A 14,521-nucleotide genomic window follows, 5' to 3' on the forward strand; every position below is an offset into this window, starting at 1 on the left:
CCACCGCTCCCGGCAGCCCTTGCGGCCCCGCGCTACTATTGACCACGGGCGGCTCCCGGCATGCTCTGCGGCCCGCGCGGGGCCTGCTGGGGGTCGCCGGGGTCTCCGTCTCGGGCCGCGGGAGGCCTTGCCGGGACCGAGGCAGGGCCGCCGCCTCTCCTAGAGCTCTGTGGCGCCGTCGGACCGTGGAGGAGCCTGGGGATGGCTCAGGGACCGCACAGAGCCCGGGGCGCGCAGCCTGACAGCACCGGCATGAATAGGAAGAGCCGTGGGGCCTAGCTGCGCCCGGTGTCCCTTGAGTGCCCGTCATCCCCGGGGAACGGCACCGGAACTAGAGCCGCCCCGTCTCCTTCAGAGCAAAACAGCGCCTCGGCTGGTGACGAGGGGAGCGGGGACTTAACGGGGAGAGAGCAGGGCAACGGAAGAGGCCGAGAAGGATGGCGCATCCTCTGTCCGCGCTCCCGAGGAGGCAGCCCCTCTCCATGGGCTGCAGAATCGAACAAAAAGAGCTTAACGTCCATGCTGTTCAGTTTCTTATGGTGCCTGTTTGTAGAAGAGGAAAAATAGTGGGGTTTGTTGCAGGGTACTGGGGGTCAGCAGCACTGGGAAATGCTTTTGAGACCCCCCCCCTGCCCACTTGTCTCCTGCTCTCCTGCCATGCTGCCTTGTCTTGCCCCACTGACCCACCTTTTGCTGTCCTGACTTCCTTACCAAATTAACAAAATTAAATTCATCCTGATCACAATAAATTCATTTTATCTCAGTCAGTCTTAATACCCTTGTGTTGAACCAGGAATTGACACTGGGGTAGGAAGGAGAAGGGGCCCAAAGGAAGTTAGAAAGTCAGGCACTACACTGGCAGACTTGTCAGTGTCACAGTAACATTTATATTAGGGCTTATGAAGAGTAACAGTTTTGTGAAGAATAATACTTTGGTGTTGTAGGTAATTGCTGCAAGTGGTTACAGTGTCTCTGACCAAGTTTCTCCTTGGCAGCAGAGCTGTGTATTACCCACTTAGTCCAAAATGACAGTTAAAAACCCAAGAGAAGTTGCAGCACCTGATGGTACCTTGAGAACTAAGAAATCTGGCTGGCTGAGCTCCTTCAGGCCCATGGTGTGACAGGGAGGCAGCACCGCTGCCTGAGACTTGGCACCCACGCTGTGCTCTGGATCAGTCTGTAGGGACCTGAGGTTGGAGAATGTGACTTAATTTGTTTGACAAAATAAAGCACCAACAGTATTTTATTTTTACTTTTTTTCCTCATAAATAACAGTGAATACACAGACACTTGTTAGCAAGACCTTTTTTTAGATTTACCAAACTATTAAGTGGGGGTTTTTTTCTTAAGTAGCATTAAGTAATTAAAATAGAACCCATGAAAAATACCAGCTTCTGCAAACTGTACTTAATTAGGAAGTTTTACTCTTTACCTAATCAAAAGTTTTATTTAATAAGTCCCATTCTGTCCAGTCATGTGCATCACTCGGCCAGGCAACGGTTTTAGGCAGAGTACCTTATTTCTGCTGCATCGCTACTCCAGCTGCTCAGCAGGCCATCCCCGTGCAAGATGAAGATCCACCCCATTGCAGATATACAGAAATGGGATTATTTATTAAATGCTGGCTGACAGCAGGCACGGCATTTGGGAAATAAACACACGGTCCTTGCTAGAGGAAACTTTCAGTCTAGGGTAGATGAAGGCAGAAAGGGCTGAATACAAACGCTTGAAAAGGAGAAGCGCCGTACTTGTAAGGAGACACAGAAACATGTGGATAAGGTGGTGGGACTTCCACCTAGCTAGTCACAGCTCTTCGCAACAAGCGGCTTTTTCAACCTTCAGGGTCTGTATTCTCTGGCAGACCACAGCTTGCCGCCATCCTCCACTACCACTCTGGCAGGGAGGCACTGAGCACCCGCAGGCTTTGGCTGCCGGGAGCCAGCTGAAGCAAACGTCAGGTGGGATTACGGGATTGGCAACGAGCTCAGGTGCTTTGGGTGGCCAAGGGCAACCCAGGCTGTGACCCGATGACACAGCAGGGACCAACTGCATCTGTAGGCATTGGAAACTGGAAGCAAAAATGTCATAAGCAGCAATCTGGTATAACAGCACAGCAGTAGTGGCGCTGTGCTTGCAATGAAAATTGACTCAGTAGCTTCATGCTAAGCATTTTTTTCCGTTAGGTGTTTAAATCTCTGCCAAATGGTTAAGAAATGGAGTATGAACAAATGGAAATGGTGCAAAGTCCTTTCTTATTGACAACACCTGCTTTACAGGACATTTATGTCAGCAGAAATGTATTTTATTCATTCAAAAATGCTTGAGAATACTTATCATGAGGTCTAAACTCTTTTCATAGCATTTAAAACCATAAACCAAACCAAGAGCAGCACGTCTCCCTCCCTATCAAACAACTGCTGCTGCTCAGAGTCTGGGGGTGAACCTTCAATGTGCCCTAAAAGCGGCCCCAATTACCTTCTTCTGGTCAAAGTGGAAACCAAACATGCTATTGTCTCAAAGTCCCTCTAACTGGGGCTACAAAGCACAAACTCACAGACCAGTGCTAATGTTAGATTGGGCTGTGCAAGCGCCCGCTGACCCGTACCCAAACATGCTCCATTTCCACGTGAAAAAAGGTCCGAAGGCTTTTCCTGTCAAATCTGGGCACCCAGGCTGACAGCTGGGCTGAATTCTCTCCACCTCCACATCACAATCCATAACAAAGGCCTCACAGGTCAAATTATACCCTGTCCTTCACGTTGTGCAACGCTATCGACCTCAGAATTCACAAAGGTGTCACTGGGAATAAGGTGGGACCAAATCCAGCTTGCTTTTGCTCTCCCTGTAATCAGATGTTCACTCAGGAGATCAACCAAGGCAGCAGATATTTCTGACATCAAAGTAAAAAAATCAGCATGACTCAGTCTAAATGTATGCAGGGAAGAGATTTGCTGACCAGCACCATACTATTTTATGTGGCACTTTCTGAAGTCAAGCTAGTTTTTTGACTATGGAAAAGATCGCCCACAACACAGGAAAAGTGGAAAAAAATGGAAAAGAGAAAAAAAGGCAAAAGTTCCTCCATTTATTTGAAGAAAGACTAAATCCATGGTCTCATTCTGGCAGTCTGAATGGGTAATGCTTTGCAATGATGGGTGTTGCAGAAGCAGGAGTGGGTCTTCGAAACCATGGCATGAGCTGCAGAGGGAATTTGAGTTCCTATAATCTGCTTTTTAATCGTGTGGGAAAAACTATTTCTATGATATGAAAGAAAGAGAAGAATGTTGAAAATCAGGAAGGAAAGCATTATTTTGAAAAATCGAATTTTTTTGCTTTAGTGCAGAAAACTGAGAAAAACAAGAACAGGGATATCAATCCTTGTATCTGTAAATTAAAGTAAAATTGTTTCTGAGCAACTTGTGACTTAAGAGCTCATGAGGACTGAGTGATGTGTCCAAGGCAAGGTCTAATAAAATGGATGAAAAACCAGGTTTTTTATAAATATAAATTTATAAAATAGATACAAAACTATTGGATTCTGATGAAGCCAAGCACTGCTTTCTACATGAACCACAGGACTGCAGTAAGTTGAGGAGCACATCTCCGGGCCTGTGCTCTGAATTTAAGTTAACACAACGTCCCATCAATAACTCCCCTGTGTGTGTATCGCCATTTGCTGACAGATCTGTGTCACGCATCTGCACATCAGCAAAGCAGGGACAAAGCTGGTAATTAAGCGCTAATGATGACCTTATTCAGGTGGAAGCACACCAGGGTGGTGGGGCAGTTTCAGCCTAAGAGGACTTGCTCTGCCAGTTTTCCTGCGAGGGTGAGGATGAAGGGGAAGTGGAAGAGGGAAAGCCCCAGCCCCCAGGAACTGGAGATACCTCCACATTGTGCAACAGGGCGAGAATTCACAGAGGTTGATGTCACCTCCTCACCATATCAATGCAAAAGCAATCTGTTTAAAAAAAAAACAACTGGAAAGCTTGTCATTGGTCCCAAAACTGGCACAGTCCCGAAGGCTGTGGGCATCCGAGTCACTGTGTCCGCTCTGTGAGGGGGCGAGAGGCTGCCCCAGTGAGCCCCAGCCCAACCCACCACCCCTGGGCTGGGACCTCTACCGAAACTCGGTGCGGATTTGAAGTCAACATTTTCTGTGTGTCCACTGCCTGATGTGCTCATTTCTTCTTCCAGCAGGTACCTTCCAGCAGGCCCTGTGCTTACCTGAGATCCTCTGCACTCAGAGACGTGCAGACAGGGTGAACTGGCAGTGGGTCCAGGCGGGTGGCACAGGGGGAGCCTGGCAGGTAGCTGTGCCCACAGAAGGAGTCACTCACTAATCCCCCCCCTCCAACCTCTCCTCCCCCACGGGCAGGTCTGTCTGGGGCTCACACTGCCATGGACTGGCACCCCAAAGCGCCTGGGTGAGAATATTAGGACTGTCAGAGAAATATTTCCCAGTTAGAACGTGATTTGTTTTTTTTTCTCCTCACATCTTTTCTGTATATTAAAGTGAATTATTTCTAAACCTGTGTCCATTTTCTGCAGTTTTTTAGCCTGGAATAGCCCAGTCAGATGGCAGTCATCCTGTCAGCTTGTCCCTTGACATTAAACACCCACGGGAGGAGGATAAAAGCGACTGGCTGGGAGTGCCTCCCAGACAGGCTCCTCCATACCCACAGGCAAGGACACTGCCCCCAGTCCTGTCATGAATCCAGCAAGACTGCAGACAGATGAAAATAAATTTAAAAAAAAAAAAAAAAAAAAGTAAGAGACAGGTAGTGGCAAAATGACACAATCTTTGGGATTTGCTACAGAGCCAGCAGGAGCTAGCTGCTCAAATCCTCCACCAGCTCCCTGGGTATCCATTTCCCAAACTTCAGATGCCTTCCCAAAATCCCCAGCCTAACATAGTCTACTCACTAAAACCCTCATCTTAGGATTTTACAATTGTTTATTTGGCTGTTTGGATAGGGATCAGAGGTTACTCAATGGCCAATAACGAGTTACAGCACGAGAAAAGCAAGGGCAGATACATTTCAAATGCTCCTGCTGGAACAATGATTATTAAACGTACAGCTGGTAGAAGTAAGATATAAATAAACATTCTTGTTAGGGCAGGGATGACTGCACTTGAAGTATGAAAATGTTTATTCTTCCTTCAAAGAAATATTTTGTAGCCAAAATGGGGTGACACTAGGTTTGATGATTTTTTTTGAAGATCTGGAAAAATTGAGCAGATTCAGAAGGATTCTTATCCCTGCCCAATAACAGATGCACTAACTCTGCTGCCACCCAGAGAGAAGCAGCCAGTCCTTATCCAGCTCTGCTACAGCACCTAAAATAATGAGGTTAGGAGCAAGGGGAGCTCAAAAGACACTATTTGTAAATAATAATAATAATAATAAAAAAAAAAAATCAATGCAAAGCCCCCACATCCTCGGGTGGAGAAGGTGGAGCCATCTGCCGTAGGAGCGCTCGGGATGTGAAGCAGCAAAGCCCACGTGGCTTTCCTGGGGGTCCGGGGGCCACTTCTCGCAGGGCCATGGCCCACGAGGATGTGGGCACGGGGCGCTTGGCACAGGGGCCGTGCTGCTTCGTGTGGGGGCACCCAGCACCCGCGGAGAGCACGGACCTGCCGCGGGACCCACGCTCCCACATAGGGAATCCAGCACCCCCGGGTTTTCTTTCCTGTGGCTTTATTGGCTCGATAAAGGTTTGGGGGTAAGAAACAGAGAAAGGAGGAGGCAGAGCAGGTGTGGGCAGTGAGAGGGCTGCAGTTCTGTGCCTCACGGCTGCAGCTCACCGTCACCAGCGACACGTGTGCTGCTTTCGCACAGCACTTGGGTTGTGCTGCTTCGGTTGACACATCTTACTGATAAAAACAGGATGTGATTTTGTGGTCTAGAGATTAATGATCCAGAAGAACCCATTCCAAAGCATGGTTTGACATCCGACCCTCTGCACCCCACAGGATCACCTCTTTCCTTCACCTTCCTCCACAGAGCCTCTTGTCTTCTGCTCACAGACCTCTGCTTATCCAGGTCAGACTCATTGCACCGCTCCTCAGGCCTCCCAAAAACCAGAAACCATTTCTTAGGTGTAAGAAAACACCATATAGTTGCCTTTTTCATACACAGGCAGGTGAAGCTGGTAACAAACCCTCCTTGTATGGCTGGAGTTGGTCTTGAACATGGAATAAAATTTCCTGTCACACGAAAACTACAAAAAGTCAGCTCATGCAATTCAATAGAATATTTGCGAGCTGGGAATAGTTTAGAGAGTGTCAGCTTTGGATTTTTAAGAAAGCAACCTCAAATTTTTAATAAACCGTGCTTGAAACTGGCTGTCTCACCAGAGCTGCCCACCCCCAGGACTATTACATACCACAGCACCCCTTTAATTGAGGTTTTTGACACCGTTTCACCTTGTTCAAAAAAATTGTTTGCACTTTTGGAATGGGAACTGCGCTGTCCTGGCTGACACCTCCAGGGCCAGTGTCACCCACAGCCCCTTGAGTGTGCCCGGCATGGGGAAACAAGTGGCTTGGGATCCCCCAGCCCCCCTGCACACATCATCCTCCCCTGCCAGAGCCCTGCTGGCCCTAGGGAGGGGGACACCCCTCCTGGCAGAGAGACACCCCTGGGTGATCATCGGCCCCCACAATGGCTTCTCCCCTGAAGCATCTGCAGCATTCACAGACACCCTGGGGTGAACTAAATGCTGTTTTGAAGCTCTGGTGCCCTGATATAAAAAAAAAAACAAACCAAAAACAAAACAAATCAAAACTCAGACCCTATGCACCCTTCTAATCATTGATTTCACATCTTGGATGTCTGCAATACATTTGTTTCCATACTCACTGGCAAATACTCTTTATAGACACGCTGTGAGATTATTCCAGCAATGTCTTTATTTTCTCTTGATGTCTTCAACATGTTCTGGACACTCAATAAATTAAAATGTATTTTCACCTTGTGCTGGATGGAAAGAATAAAAAATAACATCAAAATCCCTGCTTTAACTGCAGAGCTAGCCTTGCTCTGCAGTCCTCCAGGGCTCTCACCTGTCTTTTCAGGTTAACAGAAAAGGTTTCTCCATCCCTTGCCCAGGGACATTGGCACATCACTCTCCGTTTTGCTCTCACTGCACAATTCAGAAACAGAACCAAACGTTTTTTATTGAAGCTCAGCCTGGGGGAGTCAGTCCTGAGGTGGGCTGTAGCATGGTAACTACAGCAGTACCATCACTATCAGCTGATCACAAACCCTAAGGACTCATCTTGGCCTCAGCTTGTTTTGCCCCGGCTTGACCCTGGCCACATTCCCCACCGGAGTGATGGATTCTCCGCACTGGAGCGACCGAGCTGCCCGACCATCAGGTGAGCAGCCGTTCGCTGAGCTCCTAGCTTTGGTTTGGGTTTGTGCAATCACATGGCTGTTGCCCTCAAGAATTGGACTGTATACTGTGAATATGCTGCAGAGCTCATTCCTCAGTATTTAATTAAATTTATAGACCCAGTGGCAAGACAGAAGAGTTGACAGCAGGCTGCATGGAAGCAGACAACTTACCCAGAACAAGATTCTGACTGTAAGAGCAGGACAGTAGCTCCTACATGAAGAAGTGGGCAGTGCTGGCTCTTCATCCTGCATGGGAGGAGGTGACAGTCAGGCAGCTGGTGTCCTGCCAACAGTAAGATAACTTCATGAAGCCAATAATTGATTGGAAGATGACAATAAAGCTATGAACAGACTTGCTTTGCAACGCAGAACCCTTCAGGTGCATCCACCTACCTAAGCAAACAGCGAGGGACTATGAGTAGCTGTTACCCTGTTAGTAAGAATGTGAGAACAAAAGCTGGTCTTTATTCCCAGCACCAGGCATCAAGGGATTAAAAACCACCCGTTTGTTTTGCAAGTGAAAGGGAAAGCCCCAGCCCTTTTGTTGATCTTAATCGGAATTTATTTCCAGGTTATTTTTTACCACGTATTACAACTGTGCAGACCCTGGGAAGGTTTAGTGCCCAGGGGTTCCCCCCAGACCCTGCCGTCCCGGCTGGCCCCCAGACAGTGCAGCTCAGGCACCCCAAGTACCCCGAGCTACAGCAGTGAAGAGTCCTGAAGACCTCCACACCCTCTCTCAGGCCAGAAACCAAAGGAAAAGAAGTTTTTCACAGAGAGAGGCTTAGGAATAGCAGTTCTTTCTGAGTTTCAGGTGTACTTTTACATACTTACAGCAGCTCTTTGATATCCCTGGTAGCCTGTACCATGGGAGATGAGACAGTGGGTGATGTGGCACAGGGGCACATCTCAAACCACAGCACATCAGAGCAGCACATACCAGAGTCTGTGTCCATGGGGTAAGAGGATCTCCACATCAGCAAGGAAAAGGCCAGGAGAATAATTTTCATTTAATTTAAATTATCCTCAGATATGGTCACAACAGAGGAGCTTGTGCCAGTACCTTCTCCACCCACCTTCCACGTGTATCAGTCTCTCTTTCAAACCCAGCCCCTTGCATTCCCCACGAACAAACTCTGATGTACTCAAGATGCTACACAAAAACGAGCCATCAGAGCCAGCCCCATGGCCTCCCCTGATGTGCTGGAGCAGCTCTGAACCATGGCTGGGAACAGCTACCAGTGTTCCTCACACCAAAGCCACATACAGCAGGTTTCCCCTCAGCACCCTCCTACACCCCAGGATGTTTCTCCTGGAGCTGCTCAAGCAAATGAGCATGACCCAGGCACTAAATCAAACCAGGCTGAAGCGCAGCAAGACTCATCTCAAGATGGAAATACAATGGTGTGTCTCCAGGAGAGTCCCCTGTTCTCCCCAGCTCTGCAAAGCATGTCTTTGCCATCCTTAAATGCACTTGGGAAAACTGCGCAGACCTTGGTCACGGCTGGGATGCACAGGGGACAGAGGCGGGAGGTGTTTCAGATTCATTCAGCCACAGATGCAACCCAAATCCATCCCAGCATAATAAAATAAGCAGGTTAACTGTAGTCTATAAGTCAGTGTGGCAAAAAGCGAAGCAGTGAGGAAGGGAGGGCACATGGGATGTGTGATGACCCAGGAGGAGCAACGGCAGAAACCCCAGCGCAGAGGTACGCGAGGTGTCCCGGCAGTGCGTGGTCCCGACAGCCCGCTGCCACCCGTGACATGGGTTTAAAGCACTCTCCCTTCCCTCCCCACCCTCCAGAAATATGTTCTTGGCTCTCAAGCGGCACTTGAGCAAAGGCAGACGACTTCAGCTTACAGCAACTGCTTGCTACACCTCTGACGCTCGTGTTTCACACGGAAAGTCCCCGTGCTTTATCTCGCATGCAAAGCAAGAACATCGTCCTTTCGGCTGGTTACCTGCCGCGTTCCTCAGGCAATGAGTCAGCGGGAGCTTTCCTGCAGGCAGTGTAGAAATGGAGTTTTTTCTTATTAAGATCTGGGTCTGGGAGCATGAGTGGTCCCTCTGCCTGTCCTCACTGCCTGCCCCACGGTGGGCTCCTGCAGAAAACTCCAAAATACCTCAATGCAAGCTAAGCACTAAGCACGCCTGGCAAACCACTATTTAAATAGATATGAAACCCCTTTCTTTAAACAGATCATGATCTCTAAGTAAACTTTTCCCTTCTTGCTTGCTGACCCAAGTGGCTTCAATCCATTGGTGTCCCCCGAAGCCTCAGGGATGCTGACACAGAGCACCCGGCTGGCGAAGGGGTGATGATGGCAGTGGAGACAGCTGCAGAGCGTGCTCCCCCTGCAGAGCAGCCAGTTTGCAGGGGGTCCTAATTTAGGGAGCAGCATTTAAAAGCTCATATTAGGTGCCGATATCCAGAAGCGTGTCTGGCTCAGAGGGATGGCTGGATGACGCTGGGGTACATGGGTTTGGGTCTGTCCTGGTCAAACAGTCCTGGGAAAGGCACCAAAGCATCAGGGAGCATTGCTCCCCCCCCTCCCCAGAGGCAGCATTTAGTTTGTGACCTGTAGGATGACATTTGTTTACCAAAATGGGGTTTTTTTCAACATAACCATGGATGTTTCCAGGCCTCTGAGCAGCTCCAGTTTCTCTGAGCACCGCCCAGGTCTCAGCCCAGAAGAGCAACAGGAGCCGAGTGCTGTGCTGGAAGGCACAAAATATCCAGTGATCAGGATGCAGTGTCCCCTTCTCGCCCCGGGGGGAATCACCCCATCAGCAGGAAAAAAAGCAAGAGGATGCAGGAGGGAGGCCCCTCCATCTCAGCCAAGCACCAGCAGCGAGAGCGTGGCTGGGGACCCCACGACCAGTGTCCCCCACCAATGGGGATGTCTGCTACCAGTCAAAGCTGCCTGGTGACCCTGAGGGACGGCATCCAGCCACAGCAGTGCTCAGAGGAGACCAGCCATCCCTCCCCCTCTTCTGCCAATTATTTCCTCTATATTTTCCATTTTCCTCACTAGGAAAATATTTTTTATCTTACACTTTTAGCTTTCAGGCAAGTTGCCTGCCTCCATCCCCTCTTGTCCTCAAATAGTACAAACCTCTGTTATTTTGGGTAAATTTAGATGTGACTATGCAGAACTGCCCCACTGGGGGTAACCCTGAGGTCTGTACTCTGCACGTCCTTCCCACAGACCAGTCCACTGAGTCAGTGCCCTCCTGTGCAACTCCAAAACCACCCCAAAACCACTCGTGGCTGAGAATCACGCGAGATGCGGGCTGTGCCCTGCACAGCCTTGGCCAGATCCTGCGCCTTGTGCCCAGCCCCTCACAGTGAGAAACGCTCAAGCAGGCTCGTGGCCAGGGCAGAGAATCACGGTGCAACCTGATCCCTGGGGAAGGACCAAAGGAGCTGGTTTGTTTAGTCTAGAGAAGCAAAGATGGACGTGAGGGAGCTTTCATGCGGCTGCACACGGGGAGAAGTGCTTGAGCAAGAGGCACGGGCACGAGGTTACACATGGCAAGTGCAATTCCTTTTACCAAGTCAGATGATTAAACACCCTTCGGTGTGTTTAACTGGAGGGTAGTTCAGCACAGCTCTGCAAGGTGTCCTGAGCATTCCCAGGGGATTTTGAGGAGTAGCAAGACATGAGCATTCAGGAGCTTTTCTACTAAATTACAGCAACCTGGGCTGAAAGCATCTCCAAAGAATCAGCTAGAGAGAAGCAGAGGGGTTTTGTGAGCTGGGACAAAGCCTCTTTGCCTGCAGCCCACTTCCCAGGGGCTGCACAGCACCATGCCCAGGGAGAGGACAAGTGTCCTGTGGTGCTGTGGGGACCCAGTTCCCACCCAGCATGGTGCAGGGCCCTACGCTTGGATGCTTAGAGCAGCCCCCCTGACTCCAAACTCAGGCAAAGCCCCAAAATGGGTAAATAACCCCAGGTGAACAGCCAGGAGAGGGGTCAGCACCTGTGTGAACAGTGGATACGATAGAAACCACCATCCAGATGGAAACTATCATCCCTGTTCAAGGCTTGATACTTCACAGGCTGGGACATTGTCCCTCGGGGTGCATTTGGGAATGGGGACAGAGCAAGGGCACAGGGTCAGCGCTTTGGGGAAGGCTGAGGGCTGCAAGGAGCCCCAGCACTGACAGCAGCAGGTACGGCAGAATGAACCAGTGTCCTGCGTGTAACAGATCACTGCAGTAAGCCATCACCGCCCCTGATTTCCCCTGGGCGTCCTCCCCTGGGGACAACTAAGAGGGTCCTAGAGCCAGCTGTGACCTCCTGGCAGCTGCACAGCCCGTGCATGCCCAGGGTCACTGCACGTGTCCTCCCAGGAGCCATCGCCTGGTACCATCTTACCTTCCTGGGGCTGCTGGAGCCTGGGCAAGGGGCAGAGCCATTCTCGGGTAACTGGAGGCTACTGGGAGTCATGACCAATCCTAGTCGAAGGTCTCCCCATTCAAACCAAGTCCTGAAGTCAGAGCACAGGCAACAAAAGCAACAAAGCTGCTGCCTGGGTCTCTCCAAGCACATGGCAGGGAACACCAAGGCAAGGAAACAGCTGTGAGGATCCCGTTGCCAGAGAATGGTGTTTTGTACCAATGTGGAAACTTGGTGGCCAAATAGATGAAGTAGCTTCTCAGAAAACTCCTGCCCTAGCATTAGAAAGAAGAAACTGTGGGTTAGAAGCTGGTTTTGCCTTACAGCTGCAGAGGTGGTTGGGGTTGAAAGGAATAGTCTGACCCATGACAGCTACCCAGACTTACACACAGCATCCTTCAGGAGCTCCTGCTGCCAGGTCCCAGCTTCTGAAGAGCTGCCACGTCCAGGGTGGCCACTGCTGTGGCTCTGTGGAGAGCAGACCTGCACGGACAGCACTGCCACTGAGCTACACAGCTAGGGCAGAGAGGAGGGGGACACATGGGGAGGCAGAGGGAGATGGGGGCACTGACCCTGAAAGGAGCACAGGGAGAAGAGAAAGGAGCCAGGAGCCATCACAGCATAGCAATAGCCACAGACCACCTGCAGAAAGCAGGACAGGCCGGCGGCTGTGGCTGTGCAGCGATGTCCTACCACCCTTGCAGCACCTTCCCCTTCCCAGCAAGGCAGCGACCAGCCAGGCAGAGCTGGGGCTCGTCCCCACACCCGCACTTCACCTTTTCACCAGCCCAGCCTCTGAAGTGGCTTAAGGTCACCTCCTCGTCCTGCTTGTTAGTGAGAAGTCAGGATTTGCCCTTTGGTTTATTTAAGCACTGACAAAGACTCAAAAGTGTTGGAAGTGCAATTTTTTCACCACTGACTAAAAATAGCCGAGTGAAATTCCAGAGCTGCCTTTCAGCGCCGCCGGCTGTGCTCAGCTTCCCAGGACAATGGCATTTGTAGCCTGCTAGCAACAACAGCGCAGGCCGGGCTCCAGCTCCCGAAATAACAACTTATAAAGGGCAAATTCTGTCTTTAATTACAGCTATACAGAAAGTAGCATTTAAAATGAGCATTATCGAATATCTGAGCATGCAGTGACAACTTAAAACTGAACTGGGGAATGCAGTAAGAGCAGTACGGATTGACTATACATAAAATAAAAATTCAGCGGGTATTACAGAAGGCGTAAGGCACACACAGCTGAAGCATTTAAAAGAGCTGAAGCCCTTTGGCACAGGGAAAAAAAAGAAATGCATTCAGACAGCAAGCAGGAGTTGATCATTCACTACAACCACTCAGGCACAGCGCTTTGGAGCTGTGCGTGGAAGGTGCAGGCGGGGCAGCGCGGGGATGGCACCTTGAGCGCACTTCACACCTCTCTGAGGTGGCTCCATGCGACAGACTGGAAATGACACTTTATTTATTTTCTTAATTCCAGCTAATCAAGATTGGATCCCTTTCGGGGAAATAATGATTTAGCAGTACAGCAGGCATGCAGAAAGCCTTTCTGCCCAGCTTTTGAATACAAACCTGCATCCTCTGATCACTGGTGTCTGGAAGTGCCCAAACTTGGCCCCGCTGAACTCCTCCCAAACATCACATCGCAGCAATCCCGTGTGCCAGAGGCAGTCAGGTCTCCTGGTCGAGAGCACGGCAAGGCGATGCTTGTGTTTATATGACAGGAAGAGCCCACCCGATGCTCTGCAGTATTTGATGCGGAAAAAGACTGTAAATCAGAATTTCCAACTACCAAGCAATCCGAGCACTAACACTGACCCCTGCAACCAGGACCAAAGCAAGCCTGCAACAGAAACTGCTTTCTGAGGGTTAAAGGGACCCAGCGACCTTATTTTGGCAGCTCTAAGGAAGAAAATTTCACCACGTTTCTCTCCATGGCCTCATCTTTCTGTAACTGTGAAGTGCCTCTGGGAGCAGTTGCAGACAGGAGACCTCTGCAGCCAGCCAGCCCGAGGGGACCACACACTGTTCTCTTGTGAAACGTGAAGGGGAAGGGACAGGAGAACCAGCCAAGATCTGTAGGTGAAGAAAGCGCAGCCTACCAGCACGTCTGGCTGGAGCGTTTGTGCCACTGACAGGCAGCTGGTGGGCATCCCTCCACAGCAGCCAGGCTTCACGGCTCCTCCTCTTCCCTTGGAATGCACAAGTGAAAAGCAGAAAACAGGTTTGCTGTTGCTTCCAGTAAAGGGTTAACAGAAATATTTCTGGCTTTTTTTTAAAACCGTGTACATCCAACATGCCTGGTTACACCAACTGCAGGAGTAGTTTCCTGCAGTAGCTTCTCCTTTAACATGTGCTGACTGATGGGATTTTTAAATATTTTTAACATATTCTGTGCTGATCTCAGCTTGATGCTTTTATCTGAACCACAAGCTGAAGGGTGATCAGTTTTCTGTACCAGCATGAGATGCATGCAGCAAAGTGCTTTTGTGCATCACTTCCATTTCTGCTCCAGCAGAAACATCACAGCTCCATAACTTGTGCTACCTGGGGAGCCGAGGAACATGAGCCACACTCTGCCACCTGCTACAACTGCAGAGCCAAGACAGGGTGAGCCCGCACGCGACGGCAACAGGCAAGCAGCCAGGGCACAGGTCCCGTGGCATGAGAAGGTGGATGCTTGGCTTCAGCCAGAGAATCACTGCTAGGCAAGA

This window comes from Athene cunicularia (assembly GCF_003259725.1).
Source record: "Athene cunicularia isolate RWA chromosome 13 unlocalized genomic scaffold, athCun1 chr13_part1, whole genome shotgun sequence".
In the NCBI taxonomy this organism is placed as follows: domain Eukaryota; kingdom Metazoa; phylum Chordata; class Aves; order Strigiformes; family Strigidae; genus Athene; species Athene cunicularia.